Source organism: Mustelus asterias, chromosome 2 (genome assembly GCF_964213995.1).
Source record: "Mustelus asterias chromosome 2, sMusAst1.hap1.1, whole genome shotgun sequence".
Taxonomy (NCBI): Eukaryota; Metazoa; Chordata; class Chondrichthyes; order Carcharhiniformes; family Triakidae; genus Mustelus; species Mustelus asterias.
The window spans coordinates 94587659-94602069 of NC_135802.1; positions in this window are offsets into that span (position 1 = coordinate 94587659).

The following is a 14411-nucleotide window of genomic DNA, read 5'->3' on the forward strand; positions in this document are numbered from 1 at the left end:
CCTTTTGAGACTACTAACCAAAACTTAATTCTATTAATGCACTCACAGCTGTTTTAATTCTCCGTCATCAACAAGGGACACGATTTTGCTGTCAAAATAACGGTGAGAATAATGGCACTTATTGATATTAATGTGTAAATGTTACAGAAGCTTAAAGCAAGGGTCAGATGTGCAGTTCACATAAGTATACAAAAGTTGCTGTCCAAGTTGTGCCGCTCTGCACCGCTCTGCTGTTAGCTTTGTGAAAATGGAATTGTGCTCCATCATTGAAACGTATTGAATGTTGTGAGATTGTTGTATTTGTAAGCTAGATCTGACAGAGAGATAGGGGCTAGTAATTACAAGTGTAAGCACTCTTTAATGATGTTAGCAATTGCCAATGAGCCACTGTGGTGCCAAAAATTAACTATTACAAGTGTGGAGTCTCATTCTTTCAGGTTCTAAAATTTTCAGGGTGGTTTTTCAATTTATTTTAAAAGTTCTCCTTTCTGTCTCTTGTTTAATCCAATGGGGTGGCACGGTGGTACAGTGGTTAGCACTGCTGCCTCACAGCACCAGGGACCCGGGTTCGATTCCCGGCTTGGGTCACTGTCTGTGTGGAGTTTGCACGTTCTCCCCGTGTCTGCATGGGTTTCCTCCGGGTGCTCCGGTTTCCTCCCACGTTCTGAAAGATGTGCTGGTTAGGTGCATTGACCCGAACAGGTGCTGGACTGTGACGACTAGGGGAATTTCATAGTAACTTCATTGCAGTGTTAATGTAAGCCTTACTTGTGACTAATAAATAAACTTTACTTTTTGATTCCCAGCTTGGACGATTGTGTGGAGTTTGTACATTCTCCCCGTGTCTGTGTGGGTTTCCTTTGGGTGCTCCGGTTTCCTCCCATCGTCCGAAAGACATGCTGGCTAGGTGCATTTGTGATGCTAAATTCTCCCTCAGTGTACCTGAACAGGCACTGGAGTGTGGCGACTGGGGGATTTTCGCAGTAACTTCATTGCAGTGTTAATGTAAGCCTACTTGTGATAATAAATAAACTTATAAGCTTGCATTTCTTTCCCTCTCCTTTTATTTATTTTGATCTACCTCATTAAACATTGAATTTACCTCCTTTAATTCAGTCTCTCTCCCTCCCCACCCCCCTCTTTAGTCCTTCAATTGTTTATTCCCCCATCTTTTAAATCTCATTGGTTAAGGAGATTGGCCCTGTTCACTCGGACTTTATCAGCATATTTTTTGAGCTGCTATGTGCAGAGACGTCTAAATAATGGCAGATCAGTTACACATCCTCCTACAATGGACTTGGTTGTCCAAAATATTTTGAAGTCATTTTGGTTTACTATTAGCAGAAAATCACAATAAAGCAAAGTAAATGGCACAGGAATCCAATAGTGAACAATTGCAATGCTTTCATAGAATCATAAAAAATTTAAACCTGAGGAAAAAAAAATTAAATGAAATCCATTAGATTTTCTGTCCCAGAAACTGATTTTCAATTTGGGAAGTCATCAGGCAGGATTATCTCTTTAGGATCCCCGTGCCAGGCACCATTATATTGGGAATAAACTATATCCTCTAAGTCTTCTGATGTTACTGTTCTTGAATCGATCACTGGCAGACACGTGAAAGCGTCATAGAGTGACTCACCCTATAATTTTTTCTCCTTCTCTGTCAGAAACCCTTAGTCTCCACTCAGCATGTCCTCAGATAACACAGCTGACATCTGGACTAATATTGCAATTCTGCCATTAACATTCTGACAAATTATAATATATACGTGTAACAAACTATTGACCTTTTGTACAAAATATTAACTGATGCAATGCTCCTACCCTGATTCAATCACTATTTTGCACATAGGTTGAGTAAAAGAAGCGCAGTTACACATTGTTAGCTGCTAGCCATCAGTTCCAGTTTCCCCAGTAACCCATAGCACAGGGCCAGACGTGTTAGATCCATATCCGTCACTCAATCTGATCTGTGGACGTGACAGAGTTAATCTGAGCTGTTGAGTTAATTTTTCGCGTGTGTAACAACTTAAAAAATAATTAAATCCTCAGGAGGGATAAGGATGTAAATAAAAAAAGCAGTTGCTTCAAATTATTTCCATGCCAGTGGCTCCAATTTCTCTTTGATTGGTGAGTGAACTTTTGACTCTGCCCCATTGCTGTAACCATGGTGAAGCAGGGCCTCCATTTGTCCATTGGAATTTCAGAAATCAGGCATGTAGTGTGGGTGGGCGCACATGCCAGTATTGCTGCAGCTGGAACACTCTCCCAGCCAGGGCAGTGGAGCAGTAATTTGAGGTGGAGGGAAACCACTGGGTGTCCAATGCCAACAGGCTTGTTGGAAGGTGGAGAAGATATGCAAGCATTGGCCAGAGTTGCTTTCACCCTATTTAGTTCCAAATAACAACGTGTTCCTATAGGGATCAGTTCTCACACCAGCTCCAGGGGTGGCATGGTGGCGCAGTGGTTAACATTGCTGCCTCACAGTGCCAGGGACCCGGGTTCGATTCCCAGCTTGGGTAACTGTCTGTGTGGAGTCTGCATGTTCTCCCTGTGTCTATATGTGTTTCCTTTGGGTGCTCAGGTTTCCTCTCACAATCTGGAAGATATGCTGGTTAGGTGCATTGACCATGCTAAATTCTCCCTGAACGGGCGCCGGAGTAAGGCAACTAGGGGATTTTCACAGTAACTTCATTGCAGTGTTAATGTAAGCCTACTTATGACAATAATAAACGAATAAATAAACTTTTAAAAACATATATACCAGTGACCTCTCTCCCACAAAGTCACGGCTGATGACTTCGCCCTGGCTTTCCAGGTTAAAGAACTTCAGGACATTGAGAAAACACTCACCTCAGGTCAATGTTCTCTGGAAGCTTACTTCTGAAAATGGAAATTTCAACCAAACACTTGCAAAACTATTGTTTTAGCCTTCCACTGAAAAACCTGAAAGCCAGAGAAGAACTTCATGTCCAATTCCGTGGCCAACCACTCACCTATGACCCAATAACAAAATATGTTGGCATCACTCTTGGCATTACAAGAACCTACCAGCAACACGTCCAGCACACTCGACCCAAGGTCAAGGCAAGTGTGAATCTGTTGGGTGCCACCTGGGACTGCAAGTCCAATTCCCTGTTTAATGCTTCACTCGCTCTGGTCCACCCAACAGTAGAGTACTGCTGTTCAACCTGGCTCTGCAGCCACCACAAAAAAATGGTGGCTATCCACCTCCAGGAAGTCATGAGGAATATTTCTGGGAAGTTGAGGACAACACAACATGAGTGGTTTCCTGAAAGACATGCTGGTTAGATGCATTGATCCGAACAGGCACCAGACTGTGGCGACTAGGGGAATTTCACAGTAACTTAATTGCAGTGTTAATGTAGGCCTTACTTGTGACTAATAAATATACTTTACTTTTACTTTACTTTATTACTGATGTCTGCAGTGAAAGCAGCCTCCTCAAAGAATAGCAAGCCTCACAACTCCACATTAAAGTCCAACAAATTTATTTGGAATCACGAGCTTTCAAAGCGCTGCTCCTTCCTTGACTAACCTGAGGAAGCTTTCCATTGACATAGGACCTCAAAATAAAACCCATGCACTTGCCTCAAATCTGAAAGCTCCTACTGGAACATACTGTACACCTTACAAATTGACAACAGCCCCACCTCTTGTTGTCACACCTCCCTAATTGACTGCAAGCATCACTAATGGCAACCTGGTAAGTGGCCCAAGCAGTGAAGTCCCAGGCTTCAACGTTCCATGGAAAATTTGGACAACCTTGAAGTGTTTGAGGAAGGGCTCCACAAGTGGAGCATGAGAAAGAGTTCAAATTGTGACTGTTGCCATCCAAGTCAAAGCATCACCCAAAATTCTGCTCTGAGGGATTCATTCCTGCTGGCATTGTAATCATTCACACTGTCAGCTGAAGCATTGAATGGATTGTTAACCTCAACATCAAACTATAACTGCTTCCCCAGCCATACAAATAGGGCTCTTTTGACAGCTGGATAGAACTATCGACTTTATTTGATTGACATATTTTAAGTGTTTATAAAAAGTTGGTCTTTTTTTGGTCTCTTTTGTCAATGTCTCAATATTTATTTGCATAAGTTTAAGAGGTGTAAGGTGTTTGAAGCCTCTGTTATTGATGCTTTAATGATCTGTTTAACAGACACTCTAATAGGGTTGTAGCGGCAGCAGTTTGTGTTTCAATGGAAGATTTGTGAATGTTTTTTTCTGCTGAGCAGTTCCACACATACCATTTTCACTATTGGTGAATTGATGAATTCTGTACAGTATATACTGGGTGAATAGGCATGTAGCCTTTGAGTTGGCATGGGGGCTATAAAAGTATTGAGGTGGGTGGGGGGGCATGTGTTGGTATGGAAGCTATCGGGGGCTTTGGGGTTGGGTGGAGGCTGTGAGTTAGCATGGAGGGTAAGAAGGGCCTTGAGAACCATGGCAAAGTCTGCAGTGGACTCCTCCACTCTTAGCTCAGGAAAATGTTGCCTGCAATCGGACCCACAGCATAAAGAGATGAATTGACAGAGCTGCAATCCTGAAACCACCAGACACCGGAGGAAGTGTTCTCTACAAACCTTCCAGCTCTCTGTGGACTCTTAAAATCTTCAAACGGCTGGCAGGAAGCCAGCGACATTCCAGTTTGCCGCCTCTTTCTGAACTCTGTGGTTTGCTCAATAACACTGATGTATTTTTAAAATATTGATACGTACATTGCTGCCACTATATTCTGAAATGGTCCTTCTCGTCTATAGACTCTAGGTACGTGGTTAGGGGAAAGACTATAGAGATACACTGATATTTGTCTAACACTTGTTCATCAGCACTACTTCTAAGAAGATTACATTATAGACATGGGGAGGGGAATTTTCCTGTCCTACCCTCCATGGGGGATTGTAGTGGGCGGGGGGGCAGACCATGCAAAGGTCTGTTGACCTCGGGCGGGATTTTCCGGTTTTGGGATAAGGGTGGCTGAAAAATCCTGCCCATGGTGTTTCAACCTCTCTCTTCCACTAACACATGACTGACTGATGTCAGTGGTACATCATCATTTACACCATACATTCGCACATCCCATCTGTTAACCCTTTATACTACATACTGGATGTGTAGACAGAGTCAATGGATGGGAAGCTGGTTTGTGTGATGGACTGGGCTTCGTTCACAACCCTTTGTAGTTTCTTGCAGTCTTGGACAGAGCAGGAGCCATACCAAGCTGTGATACAACCAGAAAGAATGCTTTCTATGGTGCACCTGTAAAAGTTAGTGAGAGTCATAGTGGACATGCCAAATTTCCTTAGCCTCCTGAGAAAGTCGAGGTGTTGGTAGGCTTTCTTAACTATAGTGTTGGCATGGGGGCACCAGGACAGGTTGTTGGTGATCTGGACATCTAGAAACCTGAAGCTCTCGATCATTGCCACTTCATCCCCATTGATGTAGACAGGGGCATGTCCTCCACTACGCTTCCTGAAGCCGATGACTGTCTCTTTTTGTTTTGTTGACATTGAGAGAGAGATTATTGTTGTCGCACCAGTTCACCAGATTCTCTATCTCTTTCCTGTCATCCGTCTCATTGTTTGAGATCCGACCCGCTACAGTGGCGTCATCAGCAAACTTGAAAATCGAGTTGGAGGGGAATTTGACTACACTACCATAGATGTATAAGGAATATAGTCGGGGGCTGAGAACACAGGCTTGTGGGGCACCGGTGTTGAGGATTATCATGGAGGAGCTGTTGTTGCCTATCCTTACTGATTGCGGTCTGTGGGTTAGGAAGTCTAGGATCCAGTCGCAGAGAGAGGAGCCGAGCCCCTGGCCATGGAGTTTGGAGATCAGTTTCGTAGGAATAATGGTGTTGAAGGCTGAGCTATAGTCAATAAATAGGAGTCTGACACAGGTGTCTTTGTTGTCTAGGGGTTCCAGGGCTGAGTGTAAGGCCAGGGAAATGGCGTCTGCTGTGGACCTGTTGCGGTGGTAAGTAAACTGTAGTGGATCCAGGCAATCTGGGAGGCCAGAATTGATCCATGCCATTAATAACCTTTTGAAGCACTTCATAACGATGGATGTCAGAGCCACCAGATGATAGTCATTAAGGCACGCTGCATGGCTTTTCTTTGGTACTGGGATGATGGTCGTCTTCTTGAAGCAGGTAGGGACCTCAGATTGGTGTAAAGAGAGGTTGAAGATGTCTGTGAATACCCCCGCCAGCTGGTCCGCGCAGGATCTGAGTGCTCATCCAGGTACCCCATCCGGGCCAGTCGCTTTCTGTGGGTTGACTTTCGAGAAAGCTGCTCTGATGTCTACGATGGTGACCTTGGATATAGGTTTGTCCGAGGCTTCCAGGGTGGAGGGCGTGCTCTCATTCACCTCTTGCTTGAAATGGGCATAGAATGCGTTGAGTTCATCAGGGAGGGGTGCATTGGTGCCGGCGATTTTACAGGCCTTCATCCTATAGCCTGTTATGCCTTGCAGACCTCGCCATTGTTGGTGGGAGTCTGTGTGGCTAGCCTGGGACTCCAGCTTGGTCCGTTTATGTCTTTTGGCATCTCTGATGGATTTCCGTGGATCATATCTAGATTTCTTGTATAGGTCAGGGTTGCCTGACTTGAACATCTCAGACCTAAACTTTAGCAAGCAGTGGAGATACCATTGCTAATTATCTTTGAGAAGATGGTCGTAAGCTGTCATATTAAACTGCTGCAGTCCATATGGTGTAGGTACACCTGTCAAGGAGCTCCAGGATTTTGACCTAGTGACAGTGAAGGAATTTTGATATTCAAAGTCAGGATGGTGAATGGCTTGGAGGGGAACTTGTAGGTTGTGGTGTTTCCATCATTTTAGGTGGTAGACGTTGCAGGTTTAAAAGGTGATGTTGAAGGAACATTGTGAGCTGCTGCAGTGCATCTTGTAGGTAGTGGCAACCATGTGCACCACGTGTAGGTGGTTAAAGGAGTGAATGCAGAAGATGGTGGATGGAGTGCCAATCAAGCGGTCTGCTTTGTCCTAGATGGTGTCAAACTTCTTGACCATCAATGGAACTACATTCATTCAAGTGGAGAGTATTCCATCACACTCCTGACTTGTACTTTCTAGTTGGTGGACAGGCTCTGGGGAGTCAGGATGTTGATGTAACTCCCTGCAGAGTTCCCAGCCTCTGACCTGCTCTTGCAGCCACAATATTTATATGGCTGATCCAGTTCAGTTTTTGGTCTCCAAATATTGTCACTAGACCCCAGATTTTAGTAAGGAGGACTTTGCAGGGTCAACAGGGCTGGGTGTGCATTTGTCATTTCTGGTGCCTGGGTCGATGCTGCATGGTCCGTCTGGATTTATTCCTTTTAGACTTTCTAGCAGTTTGATACAACTCAGTTGCCTCCTAGGTATTTCAAAGGGCATTTAAGATTCAAAAACTATGGGTCAGGAGTCACACCTAGGACCGGACATTTCCTTCCCTCAAGGGCATTAGTGAACCAGATAGGCTTTTATGATAACCAGCAGTGGTTTTGTAGTCATCATTAAACTAGCCTTTAATCCAAGTTTATTAAGTGAATTTAAATTCCACCATCGGCTATGTGAACCCGTATTCCCTGAGCATTACCCTGGGCCTTTGGATTACTCACCCAGTGACATTACCACTTGGCCACCAACTCCTCATTATGGTTCAAAATGCAATTGATGTTTTCTTTCTCAATGCAATTGGTAGTTTTTTTCATTTGTAAATTGGTTATGTTTGGTTATAATATTTTGCCAAGTAATTTTATGTCAGAGACTGGAATTATTTTCCCTTTGTTAGTCTTGACTCTTTTAGAAACGGATTCCTCCATTCTCTTTCATTTGGACAGCCAGAAATATGGATATCAGAATGAAGGGGAAATCATAGATTTCCTTCACAAATCAGGTACATGGTTTTCCTCAATAAATATTCACGATTAAATTGCTCGAAAATAAAACAGTCATTTGACGCAGTGACTAAAATTGCAGTTAAGCAGAGATTTGTTATGTGCACATTTAGTGGGAGCTGGAAAATGTTTGTGTTCAAATGGTATGAAAGATGATGAGAATATATATATATGTATGAAAATATTGTTTATAAAGGCAATGTACAATAACTCAACAGAGCAAATTCAAATTTTAAAAATGAACAGGGGCATTTAAAAAAAATTGTGATATTGGTCTCAACATTAACACTCTAACAGCAGGTGGGAGAGAGCCAGGTGGCGTGTGTGGGAAGTATAGTTAAATTGTCAAATGTATGAAATTCTAACCTGCTACGCAAACATCCATTGTTGTTTTATGTTGGCAAGTTTCATAACATTCAAGTGCTGGAGAAGCTGGATACATATTTAAATCCAACACCCACAGTTCAACTGGGAGTCTGATTTAAAGTTAACACTTGCTGCATAGATTCTCAGGGCTTGAGAAACCCTGCAGTGAAAGGTGTAACTGCGGGCTTGAGAAGGTAAGTGCCTTTTTCAGCACTTCTCGTGGGCTAGAAGGAGCAGGACTGCTCGCCACAGATCCCTCAGTGACGCCTTTGACTCATCCTAGCCAAAACACTAACTTCCCCTCACCCTGATGTCCCCTCTTCCTCTCACCTGCCAGAAAGTTTGACCTTCTATAATCCCAACAGCTGGGGACCATCCCCAACTTTCCTTGGCTCTGATTTCCTATTGTAGATTTTTTTCTCCCAGCCACTGGCCAGCCTGGCAACCGAGCCGACAGCCTTGTACGAAACGGATCCAGGAAGTGATCATGAGATCCTGCTGTTAAACTTGGCAGGGCATCTGAATCCCCAACCTTGCTGGGCTCTTCAACCATTTTGAGCCTCCCTTGTACCCTCTCCCCTTATAAATATTGGGGCTGCTATGTCAGAACAAAGTGTCGATATAGTGGATGTTAAAAAGTAGACCATTATACTTTCCAACTATAGCTTGCATTGTACATAAGAGAAATTAAACATTAAGAGCAGAAGTTCCTTCACCCCGATGTGAACAGCAATGCTGCTACACCAAGGAGGCAAAAGCTACTTTGGACTTGTGCTGGAAATATAACACTGCCATCACATGTGCAAATGAAAGGGGTGCACAAAACTCTGTATTAGTGGGCATTTGAACATTGAACATAACAATTTCTGAAACAGTATACAGGCAAACAGCCACATGAATTTGTACAATCAGACTCAATGCACAGATAGGACTTTCTATTAATTCTTTCATGGGATGTGGACATCTCTGGCTGGACCAGCATTTATTGTCCATCCCGACTTGCCCTTGAACTGAGTGACTTGTTAAAGATACATAGAACATAGAACAGTACAGCACAGAACAGGCCCTTCGGCCCACGATGTTGTGCCGACCTTCATCTGAAACCAAGATCAAGCTATCCCACTCCCTACCATCCTGGTGTGCTCCATGTGCCTATCCAATAACCGCTTAAATGTTCCTAAAGTGTCTGACTCCACTATCACTGCAGGCAGTCCATTCCACACCCCAACCACTCTCTGCGTGAAGAACCTACCTCTGATATCCTTCCTATATCTCCCACCATGAACCCTATAGTTATGCCCCCTTGTAATAGCTCCATCCACCCGAGGAAATAGTCTTTGAACGTTCACTCGATCTATCCCCTTCATCATTTTATAAACCTCTATTAAGTCTCCCCTCAATCTCCTCCGCTCCAGAGAGAACAGCCCCAGCTCCCTCAACCTTTCCTCATAAGACCGACACTCCAAACCAGGCAGCATCCTGGTAAATCTCCTCTGCACTCTCTCCAGCGCTTCCACATCCTTCTTATAGTGAGGTGACCAGAACTGCACGCAATATTCCAAATGCGGTCTCACCAAGGTCCTGTACAGTTGCAGCATAACCCCACGGCTCTTAAACTCCAACCCCCGTTAATAAAAGCTAACACACTATATGCCTTCTTCACAGCTCTATCCACTTGAGTGGCAACCTTTAGAGATCTGTGGATATGGACCCCAAGATCTCTCTGTTCCTCCACAGTCTTCAGAACCCTACCTTTGACCCTGTAATCCACATTTAAATTAGTCCGACCAAAATGAATCACCTCACATTTATCAGGGTTAAACTCCATTTGCCATTTTTCAGCCCAGCTTTGCATCCTATCTATGTCTCTTTGCAGCCTACAACACTCCTCCACCTCATCCACTACTCCACCAATCTTGGTGTCATCAGCAAATTTACTGATCCACCCTTCAGCCCCCTCCTCTAAGTCATTAATAAAAATCACAAAGAGCAGAGGACCAAGCACCAATCCCTGCGGCACTCCACTAGCAACCTGCCTCCAGTCCGAAAATTTTCCATCCACCACCACCCTCTGTCTTCGATCAGATAGCCAGTTACCTATCCAATCGGCCAACTTTCCCTCTATCCCACACCTCCTTACTTTCATCATAAGCCGACCATGGGGGACCTTATCAAACGCCTTACTAAAATACAAGAGGAGATATTCTGAGAACCTGGAGAACAGAACTCAGACATGATTCTGACAAGGGAGCCGAGGAATCAATCATCTTCAAGAAATTGCGGATTGAGAGGAAACCCTGAGAGGAATCAAGACAAATTTAGGGTCAAATGTCTTCAGTTGGTCTGGGTTTGGGTGCTGCTTTGAGTTCCACCTGCTCAGGAAGGTACGTGCCTCAGTTGTGCTACTTACAAGCCTGGGCACATACTTTGAATATTCAAATGACTTCATCCCCAGGATCTGGGACAGGGTCAAACCTAGTTCTCTCAAAGGGCAGAACTCCCTCCTGCCATTCTTCCGCTGTTGTTGCTCGCTCTATAACACTTCCATCTTTTTTGTAGGCCTACTTTGCAATAACAATAACACCAGATAGTGTCATTTACACCTTATGAAATACAGGATCTGAACACAAAAGATGCTGACACTCGCCACCACATTGCAGAATACATATATTAGTTCCTGAATATCTGCATATTGATGAGGTTAATATTTCATTGACTTTTTTGTAAAAAATAAGTCTGTATCCTTGTATCAGAACAATGTCCACTAATACATTTCATAAGAAGAAAATTCTCTGGTACCACTATATAGAAATTGGTAATAATTAGTTTGATTTGCTTATTGTATTTTGGAATTGTTTTGAGAGCAAGGTGACTTTTTCTACCAAAATGTTTCACTTCAGACTACTCTGCATTAAATTTGGTCTGCCCTGTGTCTGCCCTCTCCACCAGCCTGTCCACGATGTCCTCTTGAAGTCAGTGACCATCCTCCTCCCAGTTCACAATACTTCCAAGTTTTGAGTCACCCACAGATTTTGAAATTGTTCCCTGTGCACCAAAGTTTTGGTTGTGAATAAAGATCGAGAAAAGCTGTTGTTATAATATTGCCCCTGGGGAACACCACTTCTTTACAACCTACTCCAGTCTGAGAAACAATCATTCACCACCACTTTGTTTCCTGTCATTCAGCCAACTTCATGCCCATGCTGCCACTTGAACCCTGCTAACACGCCTACAATGTGGCACTTCAACATCGGCCTTGTGGAAGTCCATTTACACCACATCAGCTGCAATATCCTCCTTAACCCTCCCTGTTGCCTCATCAAAAAACTCAATCAAATTACTTAAACATAATTTTCCCTTGACCAATCCATGCTAGTTTTTCTTAATTAATCTATTTATGTCCAGATGACCATAATTTTGTCCCAGATTATCATTTCTAAAAAAAATTCCACCACTGAATTTATGCTGACTGGCTTGTTGCTGGACTTACCCTTGCACCAGTTTGAACAAGGATGTAACATTTGCCATTCTCCAGGTCTCTGGCCTTATACCTGTGCCACTTCAATTTCCACTCTTGCTTCCCTCAGTATTCTGCAATTCATTTGTCCTGGTGCTTTTAGCTGATCCACTGTCTTAAAATACTTCCCCTTTCACTATAACTTTGGTACCATTTTCTTCCTTAGCAAACACAGATTCAAAGTATTAATTTAATACCTTAGTCATGCCCTCTGCCTCATGCATAGATCTTGATCTTTGTCCCTAATTGGCCTCAGCCCTCCAATTACTAGCCTTTTACTATGTATATGTCTGCAGAATACTTTTGAGATTCCTTTCTATGTTAGCTGCCGGGCTCTTCTCATACTCACCCTTTGTCACTTTGATTTTTTAGAATTTCTCCTCTTAAACTTCTATATTCAACCTTTAATTATCAACCTGATATCTGTCCTATACGACGGTGCATTTAAGAGGGACTTGGATAAGCACAAGAAAGAGAAAGAAATATGCTGATGGAGTTATATGGAGGGGTTTGGAAACATCGGCTTGGATTGAATATCCAGTTGATTTTCTGTAGGTTATCTGAGGGAAAAGAGAAATTTGTAACATGGCTTAACATGATGCGGCAGGAATGATTTAATCTTCCCCTTACTATCGCCCAGATGCAGAGACCATTAGTAGTAAGCAGCCTCACCCTATCAAAGGTGACTGGGGACCAATCTGGATTGTTCTAATACTGTAAGGTTCAGCCAATGGGAGAACAGAATTGTTTAGATTTGATCATGTTTATCTTATTTTTCTGGATCCTTCAGTTTTTGCTAAGTGGGAAATACATTGATTATAAAACGAAAACCTAATGCTGCGACTCAAATTAAAAACTGGCTGTTGTAATCACAAGTGGAGAGTACTCCATCACACTCCTGACTTGTGCCTTGTAGATGGTGGACAGGCTTTTGGAGTGTCAGGTTTGAGTAACCTGCCACAGAATCTCCAGCCTCTCACCTTATCTTGTAGCTGTAGTATTTATATGGCTAGTCCAGTAACATTTTTGGTCAATAGCAATCCCCAAAATGTTGATGGTGGGAAATTCAGCCTTAAATGTCAAGGAAAGATGGTTGGATTCTCTCTTATTGAAAATGGTCACTGCCTGGCACTTGTGTAGCACAACTGTTGCTTGTCACTTCTCACTTTTCAGCCTAAGCCTGAATGTTGTCCTTGTCTTGCTGCATTTGGAACCATACTGCTTCATATCTGAGGAGTTGTGAATGCTACTGAACATTGTGCAATCAGCAGCGAACATCCTGACTTCTGATGCTGGGGAGATAATTGATGAAGACAGTTGGGCCTAAGAAAACCTCCTACGGCAATGTCTTGGGTGAAATGTTCAAGGATATCATATAAAAATGTATCCTCAGATTTACTCAACCTCTAAATAAATTGAACATATGTCGCTTTTTAAGCTTGAATTAGTTTATTGCATTAAATTGTTTTGTTTGGTGTTCATTACAGCAAATTCAATAATCAAATGCATTGGGCCATATTTTCTGTTTGCTGGATTGTCAGAGGCCTTCCCTTGGCCTAAGGCTCAAAACAATTATTCTAGGTAAAATTGTCATTATCTTGTACTTTTCCAACTTGGTGCATTGTATTTGCAAAATGGAAACGGATTTGGTGATTGCTTTGTTGAACACCAAAATTCAGTCCACAGATACGGTCCACAGCTACCTGTATCCAGTCATTCTAATTTTTTGCCTCACTCCCACCCTGATCTATCTATCCTGGAACTCCGACACTGTTCCAGTGAAGTTCAAAGTAATCTTCAAAACTCAAAACTGAGTTCAACAATTTCTGATCAGAACCCTTGCCCCCATTTCTATTCCTTTGGTTATTGAATGGCAGATGTTGATGATTCTGCTTTTTACCACTTACACCTGCTCTGGACCCATCTTCTGTTCCCTTACCTGAACCATTGCTGTCTCTATTTGCTTTGCACCATCATCATTTTTGTCATTTAATCTTGGCTGCCACCTCCCCGCCACAAGCCTTCCATTTTGTTCTCCCCACCCTTTTCTGCTTCTGCACTTGGATAAAAGCTGTTGCTTCTTGACCCTTTTTCCAGTTCTAATGAGAGCTCATTGACCTGGGTGGCATCTTCCATGTCCTGCAGCAGTGTGTTTAAAGGCTGGACCAGAAACTAAGCAGGGCATGGGCTGGTGGGCCCATGTGTTCCTGCCTCTGGGTGATCTTGCCGGAGGTGGATGAATGGTACCAGCAGCTACCCACTCAGTAATCAATCAAGGGTTTAATAACTGGGACAGCGAGGATTCTGCTGACACTTTCCTGATATCGGAGTGCACTCTGGCTGAGTGCCGTGTCCAGCAGCTCTGTGGACACGACCTCCTGGCAGTTGGCTGGGTGGTGATTAGGGCACCATGTCCCAATGATGGGGAAAGGCCGCAATCTTGGCTTAAACAAAGCCTTCAGAAGAGTTTCCTCTCTAATCCCAGGGGCTTACTGGCTTTATCCCTCCTTATTTTTGAAATATCATTCACACTTCTGAGGCTGCCTTCACGTTGAAGCACCCTCACACTCTCCATTCTGCCTGGTGCGGAGTGCCCA